Here is a 6,135-nt window from a genome sequence, read left to right on the forward strand (position 1 = left end):
CAATGAGGTATTACCTCACACTAGTCAGAATGGCCATCATCAAGAAATCTACAAAAAATAAATGCTGGAGAGGGTGTGGAGAAAAGAGAACCCTCATATACTGTTAGTGGGAATGTAAATTGATACAGCCACTATGGGGAACAGTATGGAGGTTCCTTAAAAAACTAAAAATAGAACTACCATATAACCCAGCAATCCCACTCCTGAGCGTATACCCACAGAAAACCATAATTCAAAATGATAACATGCACCCCAATGTTCATTGCAGCACTATTTACAATAGCCAGGACATGGAAGCAACCTAAATGTCCATCAATGGAAGAATGGATGAAGAAGATGTGATACATATATAGAATGGAATATTACTCAACCATAAAAAAGAACAAAATAATGCCATTTGCAGCAACATGGATGGACCTAGAGATTGTCATACTGAGTGAAGTAAGTCAGACACAGAAAGATAAATATATGATATAGCTTATATGTGGAATCTAAAAAACAGGGTATAAATGAACTTATTTACAAAACAGAGAGTCACAGATGTAGAAAACAAATTTATGGTTATTAGGGGATAAGGGCGGGGAGAGGGATAAATTGGGAGATTAGGACTGACATATACACACTACTATATATAATATAGATAACTAATAAGTTTACACAGGGAACTCTACTCAATACTCTGTAATGCCTATATGGGAAAAGAATCAAAAAAAAAAGAGTGGATATATGTATATGTATAACTGATTCACTTTGCTGTACACCTGAAAGTAATACAACATTTTAAATCAACTATACTCCAATAAAGATTGAAAAAAAAAATCTTAATCACGAATGAAAATTCTTCCTAGTGTCAGTAAGCAATATCCCGGGAAGTTCCCTACTTACAAAAGGTTTGTGTTACAAAGGTTTGTTTGGGAGTTAAAATGGTGAAACAATCATATAAACAACGTGAAAATGTATAAACCAGCATTCCCAACCCTATTTCAATCATAAGAGAAACCTGTTTATCTCTGATAGGTAACAACACAGGCGAATAAAATAATAGTGATTATATTGGTAAGGTGAGTAATAACAGGTAAGATAACCTGTGATCCACAATGTAATACATTTTTAAAAGAGAAATTGGAAAGCTGGATAAATATTAGCACCATTTTTAAAGGTGATGGTAAACACACTCTTTAGAGAAAAAGTTACCCAGTGCCCTGAGTAGCAGAAATCAATCAGGCTGTTCATTGGCCTGTCCGCTTCTTACCTAGGAAAACACTTCTTTTTTTTTTTGGCGGTACGCGGGCCTCTCACTGTTGTGGCCTCTCCCGTTGCGGAGCACAGGCTCCGGACGCGCAGGCTCAGCGGCCATGGCTCATGGGCCCAGCTGCTCCTCGGCATGTGGGATCTTCCCGGACCGGGATACGAACCCGTGTGCCCTGCATCGGCAGGCGGCCTCTCAACCACTGCGCCACCAGGGAAGCCCAGGAAAACACTTCTTAAAACTCCTGTCCACTCATCCTGAGCTGGTCCTGGCTGAGCCCACCTCTGCTGGGCTTATGACGCTCCAGGCCCTGATGCCTCCTGGGGTTGCAGCCAACCAGATCCAGGAGTCAGCATTTACCTCCCCACCCCACCCTCAAGTCCCTGAACACCTCATTTACAATATATTTTTCTGTTATTTCGGCCCAATCCATGGAAAGGAGTTTCCTTCCACTTAAGATCCAACTTTTTAGTTGTATTTGTCATATGGCAAGTGTCTCCATCTCTTTCCAGATACTGTTTCCTAACTCCCTAAGGACTTTATTTTTAGTACATAACAGTTCTTCTGTCTGCCTGTTGGGAGTCTTGGTGGTGAGCACTTCTGAAAGTTCTGCTGAGACTGTAGTTCCCCCTTGGATACAGTCTTCCCTTCCCAAATGTGTTTCTGGTATGTCTAAGTGTGGAGTGGGGATGGTCCTCCTCTCACCTGTTCTGTCCAGGCACTAAAATCCTGAGGCAGACCCTCCCTCCCCCTCTTTTCTTGTCTTCCCTGGAAGGGAGCACAACATCCTGTCTCACACCCAGGCTCTAGTTAGTTTCATTGACAAGGTGAATAAGGACATGCAGTAAGGCAAGTAATAACAGCTAGGATGATCTGTTATACCCTTCACACACACTCTAATAGTTTAATCGTTTGTAAAATGGTGATAAGGTTATTTTGCAATGAAATAATTCCTGAAAAGTGCTGGGATTATATGATAAGCACATAATAAATTGCAATAATTATTAGTGTTGTGTTTTCTTTTATTTTTTTCTTTTTTTTGAGGTTTATTTTTTTATTTGTTACAGGAGTGGGTTTGGGGAAGTTTGTGGGGGTTTTTTTGACACTTTTATTATTTAATACTGAGTCTGTTAAACATGACTTTTTTAAAATTTATTTTTTATTGAAGTATAGTTGAAGGTGTTGTATTTTCTGAACTCAAAACTAAAAAAGTCCCCAAATGAAAAAAATCTTTCTATGATGATTTGCTATAAGTTTAAAGGCTCTTTTGTACCAACCTGATATTTTTCTGGGTCCCCATATTCAAGAACTGGGAATTCTGGATATTCATACTTTTTTTTTTTTTTTTTTAGAATCAGCAAAGATTAATTCACTAATGATGTGGAAAACCTATAAGAAACCTATAGGTTTGGAACCTATAAGAAAAATCAGAGAATCAAAGCTCATTAAGGGGGCTTCCCCGGTGGTGCAGTGGTTAAGAATCCGCCTGCCAATGCAGGGGACATGGGTTCAAGCTCTGTTCTGGGAAGATCCCACATGCCACAGAGCAACTAAGCCCATGCGCCACAACTACTGAGCCTCCACTCTAGAGCCCGCGAGCCACGACTACCGAGCCCACGTGCCACAACTTCTGAAGCCCGTGCACCTAGAGACTGTGCTCCGCAACAAGAGAAGCCACTGCAATGAGAAGCCTGCGCACCGCGACGAAGAGTATCCCCTGTTCGCTGCAGCCAGAGAAAGCCCACGCACAGCAATGAAGACCCAACGCAGCCAAAAATAAGTAAATAAAATCAATTTATATATAAAAAAAGAACATTCAAAGCGCATTAAGGAGTCTTGATATAACAAAGGCATGTTACTTTAACATACATATCATAAAACTTAAAATCTACAGCGATTCCCTGATATGTACAATTGATTCTTCTGCGTTCAGAATAACCCGGGCTGTGGAAAGAAGCAGAGTTTTATGGAAAATAGCATTTACTTATATTGGTATAAAAATCAAATTATCTTATTTCTCAAATTTCTCCTTTAACAAGAGGCAGTGCTTGTTTTTAAATCTAGAGTATTTTCCTTACAGAACAATGTTATACTATAGAAATGATTGTTTATTGTATGTCATATATTTTACCTTAAATTAATGAATATTTTCTACAGGAGCATATAATTTTGATTTTTATAAAAACCCAGCATCAATTAAGAAAAAGAAAATATGAAATGGAGTTGGCTTTAATAAACAGAGATGAAATAACAGTTAAAAAATATCAAAAGTAGACTGTGTAAATAGAGTAATTTAGTTTCTTAACATCTTATCCTCCACTGATGAAGGACCATTGTAAAACTGGTTTGAGAAACTGGAAGATTGGTGTTTGATCCTGAAAAATAACCTATTACATGGAAGGCATAGAAGTCTATAGACGTGGGCATGCTTGTCTTCAGTCAAAAATCAAGATGAAAATCTTGACTACTCAGTGCTCCATGGCAACTGGACTTCCCACATCCCTGCTTTTGTTTGCTAACCCCACCACGCAGCTCCTTCTATACTCCTCACCCATCATGTTCTTTTCACACAGACCTCCTCCCTCAGACACTGGGGTTTCAAAATCTAGCAGTTCTAGTCATGGATTTTACAAGCTCTGTTCTGACCCATCTTGGCCATCCTCCTCACCAATTTATGGCTTCATGCAGAGATGAACTGCCCTCCTCTCACCTTCTCCTTGCACTTTCCCCACCTACTCACTATGAAAAAGTGCCCTTGTAGAAAAGGATTTGTTAGTTACCACACTTTGGAAAAGATGCTAGCACTATGTCATCTCTTCTGGCTTCAGAGGTTTCCGAGGCTTGGAAAGTCTCTGAGGTGCACATGATGATTGGGTAAGGAGTCCCCTGATAGGTGAAAAACAGGTGTGACAGTGCAGTTTCTTTTGATTTTTCCAAAGCTTCATCAATGTAGTCAATAAATTTGGAATTAGCAGTCATGCTGGCTCCCTGCTAAAGAGCCTGCTCTTTGATTGTCCATGGACAGTGGTAGCTTTTAATGGGGTTTTTCAGGAGGTGGAATAAAGGGCTCCTCCCATTCACATGAGAGAGAAATAACTTAATTCTCATCCACCCCCACCCCCAGCTTTCTGCATACCCACCTCTGACAAAAGCCACACTGCAGGTGCAAAACAGGCTGAGGATCAGGGAATATTACCCCAAGTGTTGATTATATTACCATTATAGGCAACCCTCCCAAGAAAAGTAAGAGTAGAATCTCTTAATAGATGATAATAGATACTAAATATCTAACACATAGTTATTTAATTGAATCAGGTATAAAATTTTCCTGTTAGCAAAAAGCAATTTATGGATGAAACCTCTCTCCTTGGTTGATAGCTTTGAACATACATCCTCCATGGTGTGATGCAGGGGTGGAAAAATTTTCCCTTCATCCCTTCTAGGTGTTTTGGATCGTCTAATAATTAAATTGATATAAGATAGATCAACAGGAGAAAAAAAAACAAAATTACGTACTTAATGGGGGTTCCATTATAATATGCAGACTCAAAAGGCCATCAGGTAATTGAAGCTTATATAACATCCTGAGTTTAGGAATGGGTAGGGGTTTGGGGATTCAAAGGGGAGGAAAGCCAGTCACACAAGGTAGAGGAGACGTTTGGAGAACTAGGGTTGCCCTGTTTTGCAGATAAGTTTTTTAGGTAAAAATATATCCCTGGTAATATGTCTCTTCCTGTACAGCCCTTCTTTCCAACGTAAACTTAGGTAATTGAGGGGGAAAGTAAAGAGCTTTTCCTGAATCTGCTGGGTTTTTTAATTGCCTTTAGCTCACGATAATCCTCATGCCAAAGTGGCATGTTTTGGGGGGGCAGAACCTGGTCTCCTTCAGTAGTGACAAGGAAGTGATGGAATTGCTCGGTAATTTAGTGGGGTGGAAAAGAGGCAGTCCTAGGCACCAGTCTCAGATCTGTCATTTCCTGCCTCAATAGACTTAGAAGTCTGCAGACCCGAGTTTGAATCTCGGCTCTACCACTTACTAGTTGTGTTTCTTTGTTTGTTTGTTTTATTGAAGTAGAGTTGATTTACAATATTGTGTTAGTTTCAGGTACACAGCAAAGTGATTCAGTTTTTTTTCCGATTCTTTTCCATTATAGGTTATTACAAGATATTGAATATAGTTCCCTGTACTATACAGGGTCCTTGTCATTTATCTATTTTGTATATAGTACTGTTTATCGATTTTATATATAGTAGAGTGTATCTGTTAACCCCAAACTCCTAATTTATCCCTCTCTCCCCCCTTTTACCTTTGGTAACCGTAAATTTGTTTTTTTATGTCTGTGACTCTCTTTCTGTTTTGTAAATAAGTTCATTTGTATCATTTTTTTAGATTCCACATATAAGTGATATCATATGATATTTGTCTGTCTGTCTTACTTCGCTCAGTATGGTAATCTTTAGGTCCATCCATGTTGCTGCAAATGGCAATATCTCATTCTCTTTTATGTCTGAGTAGTACTCCATTGTATATATACCACATCTTCTTTATCCATTCACCTACTGATAGACGCTTAGTTTGCGTCCATGTCTTGGCATTGTAAATAGTGCTGCTATGAACATTGAGGTGCATGCATCTTTTCAAATTAGAGTTTTCATCTTTTCCAGATCTATGCCCAGAAGTGGGATTGCTGGATCATATGGCAACCCTATTTTTAGGTTTTTTTTTTTTTTTTTTGGTGTTGTGTGTGTGTGTGTGTGTGTGTGTGTGTGGTACGCGGGCCTCTCACTGATGTGGCCTCTCCCGTTACGGAGCACAGGCTCTGGACGCGCAGGCTCAGCGGCCATGGCTCACGGGCCCAGCCGCTCCGCGGCATGTGGGATCTTCC

The sequence above is a fragment of the Physeter macrocephalus genome, chromosome 12, assembly GCF_002837175.3.
Source record: "Physeter macrocephalus isolate SW-GA chromosome 12, ASM283717v5, whole genome shotgun sequence".
Taxonomy (NCBI): Eukaryota; Metazoa; Chordata; class Mammalia; order Artiodactyla; family Physeteridae; genus Physeter; species Physeter macrocephalus.